Source organism: Ranitomeya imitator, chromosome 6 (genome assembly GCF_032444005.1).
Source record: "Ranitomeya imitator isolate aRanImi1 chromosome 6, aRanImi1.pri, whole genome shotgun sequence".
Lineage (NCBI taxonomy): Eukaryota > Metazoa > Chordata > Amphibia > Anura > Dendrobatidae > Ranitomeya > Ranitomeya imitator.
Window position 1 is genome coordinate 400,362,557 of NC_091287.1, and position 20,392 is coordinate 400,382,948.

The 20,392-nt window shown below is 45.5% G+C and overlaps 1 pseudogene; it reads right to left on the reverse strand.

Annotated features, from left to right (window-relative positions):
- Window positions 1-6,121: 6,121 nt before the first annotated feature.
- Window positions 6,122-20,392, reverse strand: part of LOC138643402 (histamine H3 receptor-like) — a 59,236-nt pseudogene continuing 44,965 nt past the window's right edge.

A 20,392-nucleotide genomic window follows, 5' to 3' on the forward strand; every position in this document is an offset into this window, starting at 1 on the left:
ATGTGACCTCCTAATGCTGCAAATTCCGCAAATGAGCATTTTCAGTTCTTTAAAACATATCAAATGTTTAGAACTTCTACTGTGCCTAATAATTTGGAACAGTGCATTTTGAGTTTTTATTCATTTTGGAGATTATACTGTTATCATTGGGAGGTTTCTTCAATAAAATTCGATGTATACTCTAATGGGTGATGACTTTTATTAGACTGACTGTCATTTGCACTGACCATTTAGGAAAATCCGAGAAAAATGTCATTTGCATAATAATTTGGAACGTGGTGTAACATATTCTGGGCACTGACCGCGATGCACTGATTCGTCATAGGTGTCCTGACCCAAAATCTGTAGCCTTATATATGCCTATGAGCAGGGCCATATTTCCCACTAGGCACTTGAGGGCATGTGCCTAGGGCGGGACGATGCGGGGGGGGGGCGGCACCTGAGAAAGTTTTTTTCAGTTTTTTTAATTAAAATATGGGGTCACCTCCCGACCGACCGCCCCTCCCCGGCCGCCCGCCCGCCTGCCTGCCTCCTTGAAGAAGTCATACTCACCCTACTCCAGCGATGCATGATCTCAGCGCCGGCAGCTCGTCTTGTGTGAGCGGTCACATGGTACCGCTCATTAAGGTCATGAATATGGACGCATATTCATGACCTTAATGAGCAGTACCACATGACCGCTCACGCAGGAAGAAGGTGCTGCGCTGGGCCAGAGATGGAGGGATGCTCGGCGTGGTGTGGGAAAGTTGAGTATGACAGCCAGGGAGGATGGGGGGAGGATGAAGGAGGACGGGGAGCCGAGCCATGCAAAATAGGAGCAGGGAGCTGAGCCACGCATACAGGATGGAAAGAGGGGTGAGATGAGCCATGCATACAGGATGAGAGGGGGGGTGAGATAAGCCATGCATACAGGATGGGAGGGGGGTGAGATGAGCCATGCATACAGGAGGGGAGAGGGAGATGAGCCATGCATACAGGGAGGGGGGAGATGAGCCATGCATACAGGATGGGAGGGGGGAGATGAGCCATGCATACAGGAAGGAAGGGAGGAGCCGAGCCATGCATACAGGATGTGAGGGGGAGATGAACCATGCATACAAGATGGGAGGGGGGGAGATGAGCCATGCATACAAAATAGGAGGGAGGGGGCCATTATGCAGTATGGAGCATCATGTGTGGCCATTATACAGTATGGAGCATCATGTGTGGCCATTATACAGTATTGAGCATTATGTGTGGCTAGTATACAGTATGGAGCATCATGTAGGGTCATTATACAGTATGGAGCACTGTGTGGCCATTATACAGTATTGAGCATCATGTGGGGTCATTATACATTATGGAGCACCATGTGTGGCCATTATACAGCACTGAGCATCATGTGGGGCCATTATACAGTATGGAGAACTGTGTGGCCATTATACAGTATGGAGCATCATGTGTGGCCATTATACAGTATAGAGCACTGTGTGGCCATTATACAGTATGGAGCATCATGTGTGGCCATTATACAGTATAGAGCACTGTGTGGCCATTATACAGTATGGAGCATCATGTGTGGCCATTATACAGTATGAAGCACTGTGTGGTCATTATACAGTATGGAGCATCATGTGTGGCCATTATACAGTATGGAGCATCATGTGTGGCCATTATATAGTATTGAGCATCATGTGGAGTCATTATACAGTATGGAGCATCGTGTGTGGCCATTATACAGTACTGAGCATTATGTGGGGCCATTATACAGTATGGAGCATTATGTGGCCATTATACAGTATTGAGCATCATGTGCGGTCATTATACAGTATGGACCACTTTGTGGCTATTATACAGTATTGAGCATCATGTGGGGTCATTATACAGTATTGAGCATCATGTGTGGCCATTATACAGTACTGAGCATCATGTGGGGCCATTATACAGTATAGAGCACTGAGTGGCCATTATACAGTATGGAGCATCATGTGTGGCCATTATACAGTATTGAGCATCATGTGGGGTTGTTATACAGTATGGAGCACTGTGTGGCCATTTTACAGTATGGAGCACTGTGTGGCCATTATACAGTATAGAGCATTGTGTGGCCATTATACAGTATTGAGCATCATGTGGGGTCATTATACAGTATGGACCACTTTGTGGCTATTATACAGTATGGAGCATCATGTGTGGCCATTATATAGTATTGAGCATTATGTGTGGCCATTATACAGTATGGAGCATCATGTGGGGTCATTATACAGTATGGAGCACTGTGTGGCCATTATACAGTATTGAGCATCATGTGGAGTTATTATACAGTATGGAGCATCGTGTGTGGCCATTATACAGTACTGAGCATCATGTGGGGCCGTTATACAGTATGGAGCATTGTGTGGCCATTATACAGTATTGAGCATCATATGCGGTCATTATACAGTATGGACAACTTTGTGGCTATTATACAGTATTGAGCATCATGTGGGGTCATTATACAGTATTGAGCATCATGTGTGGCCATTATACAGTACTGAGCATCATGTGGGGCCATTATACAGTATAGAGCACTGTGTGGCCATTATACAGTATGGAGCACTGTGTGGCCATTATACAGTATAGAGCATTGTGTGGCCATTATACAGTATTGAGCATCATGTGGGGTCATTATACAGTATGGACCACTTTGTGGCTATTATACAGTATTGAGCATCATGTGGGGTCATTATACAGTATGGAGCATCATGTGTGGCCATTATACAGTATTGAGCATCATGTGGGGTCGTTATACAGTATGGAGCACTGTGTGGCCATTTTACAGTATGGAGCACTGTGTGGCCATTATACAGTATAGAGCACTGTGTGGCCATTATACAGTATGGAGCATCATGTGTGGCCATTATACAGTATTGAGCATCATGTGGGGTCGTTATACAGTATGGAGCACTGTGTGGCCATTATACAGTATTGAGCATCATGTGTGGCCATTATACAGTATTTAGCACTGTGTGGCCATTATACAGTATAGAGCACTGTGTGGCCATTATACAGTATGGAGCATCATGTGTGGCCATTATACAGTATTGAGCATCATGTGGGGTCGTTATACAGTATGGAGCACTGTGTGGCCATATTTTTTTGTTTAGAATTATTGTTTATGAAACAGTGTGATCAGTAGTACTAAATGGGTGTGGTTGGGGTGTGGATATGGGTGTGACTAGTTGTGAAATGGGTGTGGTCAGAGGTGTGGCCTAAAATTTGCCACGATCTGCATAGCGCACCGCAAACTTTATCCCTCTTTCCCTTTTTCAAAAGTTGGGAGGTATGCATTTATCATTATTAACTTTGTTTTTTCCCTGTTCTATTTCAGCATATCCTTGAGCACTTCACTCCTTTTCACTCCCTTCACGGTATATCACCCACAGGTATGTGCACTGTTTATATCCGGGATTCACTCAGGCTTTCTCATTCAAACCGCGCTGCCTCCTGCTCTCTCAGCCATACCTCCATTCATCTCCCGCAGTGGTGTGCGCTCCCCCTGGCCTGTGTGGCTCGGTTGCCGTGGATATGCGTCCTGTACATGTCACACTTCGGCCCTCCCACTGACGCGTCAGTGCAGGGCGTGAACCTGTGACATAGGACGCCGACTCTGCTGCTTCCGGTCACTGCGGCACCAGGGGAAGCGCCATTACAGCCGCATTGCTCTATTTTTCACATCGGGTATAAAAGTAGGTCCCTCTGACCCCTACACTAACGCCCCCGAGGAAGCAATTTTGCGAAACGCGCGTCGGGGCTTCTCCTCCCACGTACAGCAGCAGGTTGGTTCATTGATCATGGTTACTATATGTGCAGCGTCTCTATTATATGGGATTTTCCTTTTTATATTTATTTAGATTCTGCACTTTGCACCTTACTATAATCTCATTATGCATATGAACCTCCTTTTGATCTGAGCCTTTTTTTCTTATTCATTCCATGAGAAATTGATATCTTGTAAGGATAATTTCTATATTTGTATTTTTGTATTTACTACCCTGATCATACATTCTACATATAATATAACAACTGGTTATCAGATATTTTATACACGTTTGTTAGTTTCCTTACAAGCTTCATGGATGCTATATACTAAGCTGTCTAATCACTGGCTTCATACACCTCATGTGATAATAATAATCTTCATTATCATTTTGCAGAGTAATTTATTGTGTACACCCTTTTTTTGGCTATATTGTATCTTGCCATTGATTTTTTCTTCTGTACGTGGCACTAGTGTGTTGCCTTTTCACGTATTTTTGTATCTTTTATTATTGTCTATTTATTATTGCTGTTGGACATTTTTTAGAATATTCTCAATAAATTTCTATATTTTTAGCTTGTGTCCATCTTTTTTTGGTTTTCTATACCATATATACCGGTTGATGTAATGGCAGATGTTGGCCTGGTCCTGCTTCGAAATGTGCTGCTTGTAGGGATCCTACAGTATAATTTGATCTTATTTGTTGCCTTCTCGTCTTCCACTTCATTCAGGTAGCTGCACAGCTCTTAGTGTCTTGTGTCTTTCTTCCCTTTCCATTAATCTGATGTTTTACCTTGTTTGCTTTCTCCTGTTTTTCTTCCTCATCTTCCTCTTCATCTAGGTAGTTGCACAGTTCTTTTAGTAACTTGTGTATTTCTTCTCTTTTCCTTTTCTTCCTGGTTTGGATGGTTGTGGATGCAGCCAGATGTTCTTCATTCCTTACAGCATATCTTATTTGGGCAATGGGGTTGGTCATCACCAGGCGCTAGGAAGAGAAGAGATGAACCTAGAAGGATTACTAGGAATATCCAAATACACAACTACCTTATAAAAGAGGCAGTATCGATGCCCTTAGTCGTCTCACTGACCTCCTTCATAAAGAAGAGTGAATTGAGAAGCCTCACACAATACGCCAGTCTTCTCAGTTGTTCCTCAGGTGTAACATAAACTGAAGAAAACACAACCATATTGTGACGCTGTAAGAATCTGGCTGCACTCGGATGTCACCCGAGTGCAGTCCTATTAGAGCGTGTAGATTCAAACAGGGAAAAACGGAGAGTGGACCCACTGGACCATGACGACGAACCCCTCTCGGATGAGCTGACCAGGTGGACCGCCCCCTATACAGGGAGAGTTAGGGGCAGGCCCGTGAGGGACTATCGCCACAGAAGCTGGAGGGTCGACTGAGATCAGATGGGTACACAGCAGGCACAAAGGGAAAGAGGGAACAGAAAGGAACTACTGAGACGAGGGAGAAGATGGGAACGCTACGGAGGCACGGAGACTGGCAGGAGAATATGGAGACACTGAGGCTGACAGGAGCAAGGAAAGGATATAGGAGCCGGGCAGGTACAGCAGAGGAAAAGGAACTGTAGGAACACAGCAGGAACACAGGAAACAGGCAGGCACAGCAGAGAGAAAGAAACTAAAGGATCAAGGCAGGAACACAGGAAACAGGCAGGCACCGCAGAGGGCGGAGGAGACCCAAGGTCAGAGAGCTAGGAATGCACAGAGACCACAGGTGACCAGAAGCACTTGTAAACACAAATGAACATTAGGCACAGAGGAGCAGCAGGAAGCAGTTTACATAGCAGCGTGGGAGCTACTTCCGGGTTACAGTCCTCCAGGATGACGGAGAGGACAGGAAAGAGTGCCAACAGAGGAATCAGATGTGCGCACGCGCAGAGCTGAATGCGACGCACGCGCGCACCTGGCGAGCAGCAGTGGGGAGAGGTGGCGGCAGCAGCGGCATGACAGTATCCCCGTCTCTACGCCCCTCCTTTTTAAGACTAGAAAGAAACCGGGACAAAATACGAGGAGCCCGAATGTTCTCTCGGGGCTCCCAGGACCTCTGCTCAGGACCAAAACCCTTCCAGTCATCCAAAAACAAAGTTCTCCCTCTAAGTTTTTTCATGGCTAAAATGTCCCTAACTTCAAAGACATCATCCTCGGAAACAGGCGGAGGATAACAAAGGTTAGAAGAATGAAACTGATTAAAAACTACAGGTTTAAGGAGAGACACATGAAGAGAATTAGAAATACGCAGAGAGGCAGGCAACTTAAGCTTGTAAGAAACGTCATTAATATGAGACAAAACTTCGAATGGACCGATATAGCGAGGACTCAGCTTATGTGAAGCACAGCTCCAGCTCCAATTGCAGAAGCATCTACTTCAAGGATGAAGGGTTTATTGGCCACTGGACGATGAAGAATAGGAGAAGAGGCAAAGGCTTGCTTGATGGACCGGAAAGACTCTTCGGCCTTAGACGACCACAGATGATTATTGGCACCCTTCCGAATCATGGAGGAGATTGGAGCTGAAAGAGAGGAAAAGTGAGGTATAAACTGCGGATAGGAGTTAGCAAATCCAAGAAATCGCTGAATTGCTTTCACTCCAAGAGGATATGGCCAGTTGAGCACGGCAGAAACTTTTCCCGGATCCATACACAAACCAGCGTCGGAAATGATGAAACCCAAGAAGGGTAGAGATGACTGTTCGAAGACACATTTTTCCAGTTTTGCGGACAGCCGATTCTCTCTCAAACGCTGAAGTACTTGCCGTACATCTCTTCTGTGAGTAGACAGATCTGGAGAGAACACAAGGATATCGTCCAAGTACACTACAACACAGGTGTAAAGTAGATTCCGAAAAACATAATTTACGAACTCCTGGAAGACTGCAGGTGCATTGCATAAACCGAATGGCATAACCAAATATTCATAATGACCATCTCTGGTATTAAACGCAGTCTTCCACTCGTCACCGGAACGGCTACGGATCAAATTATAAGCTCCTCTGACATCCAATTTGGTAAAGATTCGTGCTCCACGTAGACGATCAAAGAGTTCTGGTATGAGAGGAAGTGGGTACTTGTTTTTGATCGTGATGGTGTTGAGACCCCAGTAGTCTATACATGGGCGAAGAGAACCGTCCTTCTTTTTAACGAAGAAGAACCCAGCTCCTGCAGGTGAGGAAAACTTTCGAATGAAGCCTCTGGCCAGATTCTCTTGGATATATTCGGACATGGCTTGAGTCTCGGTAGGAGACAATGGGTAAATACAACCTCTAGGTGGAGTAGAACCACGAACAAGGTCTATCGGGCAGTCATAAGCGCGGTGTGGCGGCAAAATCTCTGCTTCCTTCTTGTTAAAGACGTCCGAGAAAACGCAATAGGCTGGAGGAATTCCCACGGATTCCGAAGCAGACCGAGAGGAGGACGCAGGCTTGACGGAAAGCAGGCACCTGTTCAGACAAGACTGTCCCCACCGTAGAACATCTCCAGTACGCCAGTCCAGCGTGGGTTCGTGATCTCTCAACCAAGGAAGACCCAAAAGGAAAGAATGAGACAAAGAAGGTAAAACATAAAAGGCCAGTTTCTCACGATGAAGAGCTCCAATCTGAAGTTCGACTTCCTCCGTATCCAAGTTGACGGTCTCCCGCAAAGGCTGACCATCGACAAAAGCTATTTGTCTAGGAGTCTCCAAGGGTCTAACAGGTATCCCAAGCCTGTTAACAACCTCGAGCTGAACAAAGTTCCCAGCTGCTCCTGAGTCAACATAAGCCTCCAGAGAAAAGTGACGGGAACCTAAATGTAGAATAACAGACAAAACCAGAGGCGGAGAGGAATCATAACCACCTAGGAAGGCCTCTCTTACCTGTCCTAGGCAGAGGCGTTTCCCGGCTTCTGAGGACAGGCGCGTAAGAGATGAGAGGCACTACCGCAGTAAAAACAAAGACCTTGTGCGAGTCTCTCCTTGCAGCGTTGCTCAGAAGACTTAAGGCAATCGACCTGCATGGGTTCAGGAGAAAATGAAGAAGCCACCGGGGCTGCTTGAGAAAAAGAAGTCCCTCGAGCAACAGTGGTCTGGCGAAGAGGTCTTCTCTCTCTGGCAAGCTCGCGAGTGCGCTCCTGAAAGAGCAGATCAATGCGTATGGCCAAGGAGATAAGATCATCCAAAGAGGTGGGAGTGTCCCGGCCTGCCAACTCATCCTTAATCCGTGAAGACAAACCACGCCAAAACGCTCCAACCAAAGCCTCATTATTCCACCCAAGGTCTGAGGACAGAGTCCGGAAATGGATGGCGTACTGGGCTACTGAGAGAGTACCCTGGTAAAGGTTAAAGAGGGACTCAGTGGTAGAGACCAGACGACCAGGTTCATCAAAAACCTTACAGAAGGTATCCAGGAACGGATTGAGTTGGGAGACCAAAGGATCATCACTCTCCCAGAGGGGATTAATCCACGCCAAAGCCTCACCCTCCAAATGGGATACTATAAAAGCAACCTTAGCTCGGTCGGTAGTATAAAGTAGCGGAGACAATTCAAAATGCAACTGGCATTGATTAAGAAAGCGGCGACACGCTTTAGGATCCCCACCATACCGAGGAGGTCTAGCAAGTCGGGGCGAGGGTTGTGGCGCAGAGACAGGAGTGGAAAAAGAGGCCACATTCTGGAGGGAGAGAAGCCGATCATTAATGGAGGTCATAAAATTCAAAATATGGGACTGAGTGTCCCGTTGTTGACCTAGCTCCTGCTGAAGGGCAACCAACTGCGGAGCAATACCAGGATCAGAAGGCTATAAAGCCACTAGGCGAGACTCCATATTCTTTAAAAACAACATGATCCTAGTCTGGTTTTCACGCAAAAAGAGTAACTCCTTTTGAGTGGCAGAGACTCCAGCGGGGTCCATGGCCTGATGTTACTGTGACGCTGTAAGAATCTGGCTGCACTCGGATGTCACCCGAGTGCAGTCCTATTAGAGCGTGTAGATTCAAACAGGGAAAAACGGAGAGTAGACCCACTGGACCGTGACGACGAACCCCTCTCGGACGAGCTGACCAGGTGGACCGCCCCCTATACAGGGAGAGTTAGGGGCAGGTCCGTGAGGGACTATCGCCACGGAAGCTGGAGGGTCGACGGAAATCAGATGGGTACACAGCAGGCACAAAGGGAAAGAGGGAACAGAAAGGAACTACTGAGACGAGGGAGAAGATGGGAACACTACAGGAAGGAGGGAGGAGCCGATCCATGCATACAGGATGTGAGGGGGGAGATGAGCCATGCATACAAGATGGGAGGGGGGGAGATGAGCCATGCATACAAAATGGGAGGGAGGGGGCCATTATTAAGTATGGTGCATCATGTGTGGCCATTATACAGTATGGAGCATCATGTGTGGCCATTATACAGTATTGAGCATTATGTGTGGCTAGTATACAGTATGGAGCATCATGTGGGGTCATTATACAGTATGGAGCACCATGTGTGGCCATTATACAGCACTGAGCATCATGTGGGGCCATTATACAGTATGGAGCACTGTGTGGCCATTATACAATATAGAGCACTGTGTGGCCATTATACAGTATGGAGCATCATGAGTGGCCATTATACAGTATGAAGCACTGTGTGGTCATTATACAGTATGGAGCATCATGTGTGGCCATTATACAGTATGGAGCATCATGTGTGGCCATTATATAGTATTGAGCATTATGTGTGGCCATTATACAGTATAGTGCATCATGTGGGGTCATTATACCGTATGGAGCACTGTGTGGCCATTATACAGTATTGAGCATCATGTGGGGTCATTATACAGTATGGAGCATCGTGTGTGGCCATTATACAGTACTGAGCATCATGTGGTGCCATTATACAGTATGGAGCATTGTGTGGCCATTATACAGTATTGAGCATCATGTGCGGTCATTATACACTATGGACCACTTTGTGGCTATTATACAGTATTGAGCATCATGTGGGGTCACTATACAGTATTGAGCATCATGTGTGGCCATTATATAGTACTGAGCATCATGTGGGGCCATTATACAGTATAGAGCACTGTGTGGCCATTATACAGTATGGAGCATCATGTGTGGCCATTATACAGTATTGAGCATCATGTGCAGTCATTATACAGTATGGACCACTTTGTGGCTATTATACAGTATTGAGCATCATGTGAGGTCATTATACAGTATTGAGCATCATGTGTGGCCATTATACAGTACTGAGCATCATGTGGTGCCATTATACAGTATGAAGCATTGTGTGGCCATTATACAGTATTGAGCATCATGTGCGGTCATTATACACTATGGACCACTTTGTGGCTATTATACAGTATTGAGCATCATGTGGGGTCACTATACAGTATTGAGCATCATGTGTGGCCATTATATAGTATAGAGCACTGTGTGGCCATTATACAGTATGGAGCATCATGTGTGGCCATTATACAGTATTGAGCATCATGTGCAGTCATTATACAGTATGGACCACTTTGTGGCTATTATACAGTATTGAGCATCATGTGAGGTCATTATACAGTATTGAGCATCATGTGTGGCCATTATACAGTACTGAGCATCATGTGGGGCCATTAAACAGTATAGAGCACTGTGTGGCCATTATACAGTATGGAGCATCATGTGTGGCCATTATACAGTATTGAGCATCATGTGGGGTCGTTATACAGTATGGAGCACTGTGTGGCCATTTTACAGTATGGAGCACTGTGTGGCCATTATATAGTATAGAGCATTGTGTGGCCATTATACAGTATTGAGCATCATGTGGGGTCATTATACAGTATGGACCACTTTGTGGCTATTATACAGTATGGAGTATCATGTGTGGCCATTATATAGTATTGAGCATTATGGGTGGCCATTATACAGTATGGAGCATCATGTGGGGTCATTATACACTATAGAGCACTTTGTGGCCATTATACAGTATGGAGCATCATGTGTGGCCATTATACAATATAGAGCACTGTGTGGCCATTATACAGTATGGAGCATCATGTGTGGCCATTATACAGTATGAAGCACTGTGTGGTCATTATACAGTATGGAGCATCATGTGTGGCCATTATACAGTATGGAGCATCATGTGTGGCCATTATATAGTATTGAGCATTATGTGTGGCCATTATACAGTATAGAGCATCATGTGGGGTCATTATACCGTATGGAGCACTGTGTGGCCATTATACAGTATTGAGCATCATGTGGGGTCATTATACAGTATGGAGCATCGTGTGTGGCCTTTATACAGTACTGAGCATCATGTGGTGCCATTATACAGTATGGAGCATTGTGTGGCCATTATACAGTATTGAGCATCATGTGCGGTCATTATACAGTATGGACCACTTTGTGGCTATTATACAGTATAGAGCACTGTGTGGCCATTATACAGTATTGAGCATCATGTGTGGCCATTATACAGTACTGAGCATCATGTGGTGCCATTATACAGTATGGAGCATTGTGTGGCCATTATACAGTATTGAGCATCATGTGCGGTCATTATACAGTATGGACCACTTTGTGGCTATTATACAGTATAGAGCACTGTGTGGCCATTATACAGTATTGAGCATCATGTGTGGCCATTATACAGTACTGAGCATCATGTGGGGCCATTATACAGTATTTGTTGCCTTCTCGTCTTCCTCTTCATTCAGGTAGCTGCACAGCTCTTAGTGTCTTGTGTCTTTCTTCCCTTTCCATTAATCTGATGTTTTACCTTGTTTGCTTTCTCCTGTTTTTCTTCCTCATCTTCCTCTTCATCTAGGTAGTTGCACAGTTCTTTTAGTGCCTTGTGTCTTTCTTCTCTTTTCCTTTTCGTCCTGGTTTGGATGGTTGTGGATGCAGCCAGCTGTTCTTCATTCCTTACAGCATATCTTCTTTGGGCAATGGGGTTGGTCATCACCAGGCGCTAGGAAGAGAAGAGATGAACCTAGAAGGATTACTAGGAAGATCCAAATACACAACTACCTTATAAAAGAGGCAGTAGCGATGCCCTTAGTCGTCTCACTGACCTCCTTCATAAAGAAGAGTGAATTGAGAAGCCTCACACAATACGCCAGTCTTCTCAGTTGTTCCTCAGGTGTAACATAAACTGAAGAAAACACAACCATATTGTGACGCTGTAAGAATCTGGCTGCACTCGGATGTCACCCGAGTGCAGTCCTATTAGAGCGTGTAGATTCAAACAGGGAAAAACGGAGAGTGGACCCACTGGACCGTGACGACGAACCCCTCTTGGACGAGCTGACCAGGTGGACCGCCCCCTATACAGGGAGAGTTAGGGGCAGGCCCGTGAGGGACTATCGCCACGGAAGCTGGAGGGTCGACTGAGGTCAGATGGGTACACAGCAGGCACAAACGGAAAGAGGGAACAGAAAGGAACTACTGAGACGAGGGAGAAGATGGGAACGCTACGGAGGCACGGAGGCTGGCAGGACAATATGGAGACACTGAGGCTGACAGGAGCAAGGAAAGGATATAGGAGCTGGGCAGGTACCGCAGAGGGAAAGGAACTGAAGGAACAAGGCAGGAACACAGGAAACAGGCAGGCACTGCAGAGGGCGGAGAAGACCCAAGGTCAGAGAGCTAGGAATGCACAGAGACCACAGGTGACCAGAAGCACTTGTAAACACAAATGAACATCAGGCACAGAGGAGCAGCAGGAAGCAGTTTACATAGCAGCGTGGGAGCTACTTCCGGGTTACAGTCCTCCAGGATGACGGAGAGGACAGGAAAGAGCGCCAACAGAGGAATCAGATGTGCGCACGCGCAGAGCTGAATGCGACGCGCGCGTGCACCCGGCGAGCTGCAGTGGGGAGAGGCGGCGGCAGCAACGGCATGACAGTACCCCCGTCTTTACGCCCCTCCTTTTTAAGACTAGAAAGAAACCGGGACAAAATACGAGGAGCCCGAATGTTCTCTCGGGGCTCCCAGGACCTCTGCTCAGGACCAAAACCCTTCCAGTCAACCAAAAACAAAGTTCTCCCTCTAAGTTTTTTCATGGCTAAAATGTCCCTAACTTCAAAGACATCATCCTCGGAAACAGGCGGAGAACAAAGGTTAGAAGAATGAAACTGATTAAAAACTACAGGTTTAAGGAGAGACACATGAAAAGAATTAGAAATACGCAGAGAGGCAGGCAACTTAAGTTTGTAAGAAACGTCATTAATATGAGACAAAACTTTGAATGGACCGATATAGCGAGGACCCAGCTTATGTGAAGGGATTTTGAGACGGATAAGTTTAGAAGAAACCCAAACCTTGTCCCCAGGATGGAATATAGGAGAATCAAGATGTCTTTTGTCCGCATGTCTCTTCATCCTAACTTGAGCCAACTCAAGGGCAGACTTGGTCTCCTGCCAGACCCTGGAGAACTCTCTAGACAGAAGATCAGCCGCTGGTACAGTAGAGACAGGAGGAACCGGAAGAGGAAGACCAGGATGTTGACCGTAGACAATAAAAAATGGAGATTTGTTAGTGGCTTCGCTGGGATAGTTATTGTAAGAAAACTCAGCCCATGGCAGTAAGTCAGACCAATCATTCTGATGAGAATTGGAAAAATGACAGAGATAAGTTACCGAGGTCTGATTAGTACGTTCCACCTGGCTATTGGACTGTGGATGGTAGGCCGAAGAAAAATCAAGCGAAATGTCCATAGATTTGCAAAGGGATCTCCAGAAGCGGGCGGTGAATTGAATACCTCGGTCAGAAACAATATGTAAAGGAAGACCATAAAGACGAAAAATATGGTGAACAAAAATCTTTGCCAATTCGGGAGCAGAAGGTAAACCTGGGAGAGCGATGAAATGAGCCATCTTGGAGAAACGATCCATGACCACAAAGATGATGGTGAAACCAGAAGAATGAGGCAGATCAGTGATGAAATCCATAGATAAATGTTGCCACGGAGTGGAAGGTACTGGCAAAGGATGTAAAAGCCCGGAAGGTAGTTGCCTGGGAATCTTATTCTTGGCACAGGAAGGACAAGAGGCGACAAAACTTTGGACATCCTTAGACAACGTTGGCCACCAGTAAAAACGAGAGATCAAACGAAAGTTTTTTTTTAAAACCAACATGTCCAGCCAGTTTGGAGGCGTGACCCCAAAGTAAGACACATCTCCTGTTCCCTTCAGCGACAAAGGTCTTACCCGGAGGCAATGAAGTGAGAGAGACTGGAGCAACTGTGATGACTCTGGCAGGATCGATGATGTGCGCAGGCTCCTCCTCCAAATCCACCACCTGGAATGACCTAGACAGAGCGTCGGCTTTGGAGTTTTTATTTCCTGGCAAGAAACGAAGTTCAAAGTCAAACCTGGCGAAAAACAAGGCCCACCTGGCCTGCCGAGGATTAAGTCGTTGCGCAGAACGAATATACGCCAGATTCTTGTGATCAGTGTAGATTATAAAATGATGTAAAGCCCCTTCTAAGAGGTACCGCCACTCCTCTAATGCCAACCTGATTGCCAAAAGTTCTTTATCACCGATGGAATAATTTTTTTTTGAGGAGAAGATCTTTGAGAAAAAACCACAGGGCACAAGACGACCAGAAGAGGAATTCTGCGAGAGCACAGCTCCAGCTCCAATTGCAGAAGCATCTACTTCAAGGATGAAGGGTTTATTGGCCACTGGACGATGAAGAATAGGAGCAGAGGCAAAGGCTTGCTTGATGGACCGGAAAGACTCTTCGGCCTCAGACGACCACAGATGAGGATTGGCACTAGAGTTGAGCGACCTTGACCTTTTTAGAGTCGAGCCGGGTTTCGCGAAACCCGACTATCTCAAAAGTCGGGTCGAGTGAAATCGGCCGATTATGACGTAAAGTCGGGATCGACCGAAACACGAAACCCAATGCAAGTCAATGGGGCAGCATAGTCGGCAGTGAGTGGGGGCCAGGAAAACACCTAGAGTGCCCATTTTAATGTCAAAACCATCCATTCTTCTTAATGAAGCTTGTCAAGCGTAATTTACCTTATAATAATTGGAAGGAGGGCGTTAAACTAGAAGAACAGGGGACGGGAAGAAAAACATTAGACTTGAACAAAGAAGACCCAGGAAAACATACTCAGATGGGAGGTAAGAACATTTCTAAAGCAATCCACAGCGAGGAGATTGGAACAAAACAAAATCCTCTAAACTGCATGCTCGCAAACGCCAGAAGCCTGACAAACAAGATGGAAGAACTAGAAGCAGAAATATCTACAGGTAACTTTGACATAGTGGGAATAACCGAGACATGGTTAGATGAAAGCTATGACTGGGCAGTTAACTTACAGGGTTACAGTCTGTTTAGAAAGGATCGTAAAAATCGGAGAGGAGGAGGGGTTTGTCTCTATGTAAAGTCTTGTCTAAAGTCCACTTTAAGGGAGGATATTAGCGAAGGAAATGAGGATGTCGAGTCCATATGGGTCGAAATTCATGGAGGGAAAAATGGTAACAAAATTCTCATTGGGGTCTGTTACAAACCCCCAAATATAACAGAAACCATGGAAAGTCTACTTCTAAAGCAGATAGATGAAGCTGCAACCCATAATGAGGTCCTGGTTATGGGGGACTTTAACTACCCGGATATTAACTGGGAAAGTGAAACCTGTGAAACCCATAAAGGCAACAGGTTTCTGCTAATAACCAAGAAAAATTATCTTTCACAATTGGTGCAGAATCCAACCAGAGGAGCAGCACTTTTAGACCTAATACTATCTAATAGACCTGACAGAATAACAAATCTGCAGGTGGTTGGGCATCTAGGAAATAGCGACCACAATATTGTACAGTTTCACATGTCTTTCACTAGGGGGACTTGTCAGGGAGTCACAAAAACACTGAACTTTAGGAAGGCAAAGTTTGACCAGCTTAGAGATGCCCTTAATCTGGTAGACTGGGACAATATCCTCAGAAATAAGAATACAGATAATAAATGGGAAATGTTTAAGAACATCCTAAATAGGCAGTGTAAGCGGTTTATACCTTGTGGGAATAAAAGGACTAGAAATAGGAAAAACCCAATGTGGCTAAACAAAAAAGTAAGACAGGCAATTAACAGTAAAAAGAAAGCATTTGCACTACTAAAGCAGGATGGCACCATTGAAGCTCTAAAAAACTATAGGGAGAAAAATACTTTATCTAAAAAACTAATTAAAGCTGCCAAAAAGGAAACAGAGAAGCACATTGCTAAGGAGAGTAAAACTAATCCCAAACTGTTCTTCAACTATATCAATAGTAAAAGAATAAAAACTGAAAATGTAGGCCCCTTAAAAAATAGTGAGGAAAGAATGGTTGTAGATGACGAGGAAAAAGCTAACATATTAAACACCTTCTTCTCCACGGTATTCACGGTGGAAAATGAAATGCTAGGTGAAATCCCAAGAAACAATGAAAACCCTATATTAAGGGTCACCAATCTAACCCAAGAAGAGGTGCGAAATCGGCAAAATAAGATTAAAATAGATAAATCTCCGGGTCCGGATGGCATACACCCACGAGTACTAAGGGAACTAAGTAATGTAATAGATAAACCATTATTTCTTATTTTTAGGGACTCTATAGCGACAGGATCTGTTCCGCAGGACTGGCGCATAGCAAATGTGGTGCCAATATTCAAAAAGGGCTCTAAAAGTGAACCTGGAAATTATAGGCCAGTAAGTCTAACCTCTATTGTTGGTAAAATATTTGAAGGGTTTCTGAGGGATGTTATTCTGGATTATCTCAATGAGAATAACTGTTTAACTCCATATCAGCATGGGTTTATGAGAAATCGCTCCTGTCAAACCAATCTAATCAGTTTTTATGAAGAGGTAAGCTATAGGCTGGACCACGGTGAGTCATTGGACGTGGTATATCTCGATTTTTCCAAAGCGTTTGATACCGTGCCGCACAAGAGGTTGGTACACAAAATGAGAATGCTTGGTCTGGGGGAAAATGTGTGTAAATGGGTTAGTAACTGGCTTAGTGATAGAAAGCAGAGGGTGGTTATAAATGGTATAGTCTCTAACTGGGTCGCTGTGACCAGTGGGGTTCCGCAGGGGTCGGTATTGGGACCTGTTCTCTTCAACATATTCATTAATGATCTGGTAGAAGGTTTACACAGTAAAATATCGATATTTGCAGATGATACAAAACTATGTAAAGCAGTTAATACAAGAGAAGATAGTATTCTGCTACAGATGGATCTGGATAAGTTGGAAACTTGGGCTGAAAGGTGGCAGATGAGGTTTAACAATGATAAATGTAAGGTTATACACATGGGAAGAAGGAATCAATATCACCATTACACACTGAATGGGAAACCACTGGGTAAATCTGACAGGGAGAAGGACTTGGGGATCCTAGTTAATGATAAACTTACCTGGAGCAGCCAGTGCCAGGCAGCAGCTGCCAAGGCAAACAGGATCATGGGGTGCATTAAAAGAGGTCTGGATACACATGATGAGAGCATTATACTGCCTCTGTACAAATCCCTAGTTAGACCGCACATGGAGTACTGTGTCCAGTTTTGGGCACCGGTGCTCATGAAGGATATAATGGAACTAGAGAGAGTACAAAGGAGGGCAACAAAATTAATAAAGGGGATGGGAGAACTACAATACCCAGATAGATTAGCGAAATTAGGATTATTTAGTCTAGAAAAAAGACGACTGAGGGGCGATCTAATAACCATGTATAAGTATATAAGGGGACAATACAAATATCTCGCTGAGGATCTGTTTATACCAAGGAAGGTGACGGGCACAAGGGGGCATTCTTTGCGTCTGGAGGAGAGAAGGTTTTTCCACCAACATAGAAGAGGATTCTTTACTGTTAGGGCAGTGAGAATCTGGAATTGCTTGCCTGAGGAGGTGGTGATGGCGAACTCAGTCGAGGGGTTCAAGAGAGGCCTGGATGTCTTCCTGGAGCAGAACAATATTGTATCATACAATTATTAGGTTCTGTAGAAGGACGTAGACCTGAGGATTTATTATGATGGAATATAGGCTGAACTGGATGGACAAATGTCTTTTTTCGGCCTTACTAACTATGTTACTATGTTACTATGTTACTATGAAGGCATTTGAAATTGGGGGTCATTTGGCTAAAGTTGTGGTGGGTAGGGCTGGTTCAAGTAATTAGTGGGCCCAGGAAATCTGGACCACGTCACGGCAGTGGAGCAGGGAGAGGTAAGTATTTCAACTTTGCAAGTGCTGTGAACCTGAGCAAGCAGGGGGGGCCCACTCGTTGGCATTGGCACTGGCACAGGGCCCCTCAAAGTACAGCGGTGTGTTTGCACGGCGGGGGCGCCTCCCACCGGCAGCAACACTTTTGCGTACCATGAGAGGCCCTGTGCCAGTGACGTCGCCAACTAGTATTCCTCCCCCCACCTGATGAAGGAACCTGCACTTTCATCTGCACCTTCCTGTTTGTCCCCGTGTAAGGTGGTATGCGGGAAGGGGGACCTAACTTTCAGCAGGGTCACAATCTTGCAGTGTAGCGTGCACGGGAAATGTTGCGTTATGGGTCAATGTACCAGCAGACTCATCTATCACTGGCTGGGCAATGGGCAGGATGAGGAGGAAACACAGATATAGGCCCAAAGAATAAAGTGGGCTAAATGCAGTTCAAAATTGGTAACACAGGACTAATCAGGGGGCATTGCAGTGGAGGACAACTGGAATGAGAGGCTGACACAGAGAGTAGGCCCAAATCAGTAAGTAGTCGAAATGCAGTTCAAAATTGGCAACAGTAGTAAACAGGCGGCACAGCTTTGTTCAGTGGAGGAGAACAGCAAGGAGTGGCAGACACCGATAGTAGGCCCCAACCCAACTAGTAGGCCAAATGCAGTCTAACATTAACAACTACTTAACGAGCGCCTGAAAACGGAATTTCAGGACAGGAAACCAAGAGAACAGCAAGGAGCAGCAGACACCGATAGTAGGCCCCAAACCAACTAGTACGCCAAATGCAGTTGTTCCGTTTAACCACAATTTAATGAGAGCCTGAAGATAGAAGTTCAGGAAAGGCAACCTGGAAAACACCTTGGAGTGGAACACACCATCTCTCTACACCCCATACCCAATTTGTAGGTCTAATGCAGCGTAGTTTCCAACAACTACTAAACGAGAGCATGATGATCGAAGCATTGGCGAGGAAACCTGGGGAACACCTTGGAGTGGAACACACCATCTCTCTACAGTGGAACACACCATCTCTCTACACCCCATACCCAATTTGTAGGCCTAATGCAGCGTAGTTTCCAACAACTACTAAACGAGAGCCGGAAGATCGAAGCAATGGACAGGAAACCTGGGGAACACCTTGGAGTGTAACACACCATCTCTCTACACCCCATACCCAATTTGTAGGCCTAATGCAGCGTAGTTTCCAACAACTACTAAACGAGAGCCGGAAGATCGAAGCAATGGAGAGGAAACCTGGGGAACACCTTGGAGTGTAACACACCATCTCTCTACACCCCATACCCAATTTGTAGGCCTAATGCAGCGTAGTTTCCAACAACTACTAAACGAGAGCCGGAAGATCGAAGCAATGGAGAGGAAACCTGGGGAACACCTTGGAGTGTAACACACCATCTCTCTACACCCCATACCCAATTTGTAGGCCTAATGCAGCGTAGTTTCCAACAACTACTAAACGAGAGCATGATGATCGAAGCATTGGCGAGGAAACCTGGGGAACACCTTGGAGTGGAACACACCATCTCTCTACAGTGGAACACACCATCTCTCTACACCCCATACCCAATTTGTAGGCCTAATGCAGCGTAGTTTCCAACAACTACTAAACGAGAGCCGGAAGATCGAAGCTCAGGAAAGGCAACCTGGAGAACACCTTGGAGTGGAACACACCATCTCTCTACACCCCATACCCAATTTGTAGGCCCAATGCAGCGTAGTTTCCAACAACTACTAAACGAGAGCCGGAAGATCGAAGCAATGGAGAGGAAACCTGGGGAACACCTTGGAGTGTAACACACCATCTCTCTACACCCCATACCCAATTTGTAGGCCTAATGCAGCGTAGTTTCCAACAACTACTAAACGAGAGCCGGAAGATCGAAGCAATGGAGAGGAAACCTGGGGAACACCTTGGAGTGTAACACACCATCTCTCTACACCCCATACCCAATTTGTAGGCCTAATGCAGCGTAGTTTCCAACAACTACTAAACGAGAGCCGGAAGATCGAAGCTCAGGAAAGGCAACCTGGGGAACACCTTGGAGTGTAACAAACCCTCTCTCTACACCACGGAAGGGCTGATTCTTAGGAAGGAAGGCTGTCGGAAAGAAGCAGGGCGCGTCCGAGGGTGATTATATTCTTATTAGGTATATACTCACCCTCGGACGCGCCCTGCTTCTTTATTTGTAAAGAATGTTTATTTGCAATGTGGTTTTGACTTACTCTATTTTTTTGGTAAATAATGATTTTATTATTTTCATTGTTTTGCATCTTCTTGGCAATAATATAAAGAAGACGCGACAGGACAACACTCGGTGGATGCCATATCTGTGTTTAAAATTGAAAAAACCTTTCAGTTAACTACTTGCAGGAGAAAGTAATTGTAGCTGGTGGCCATTTTTAG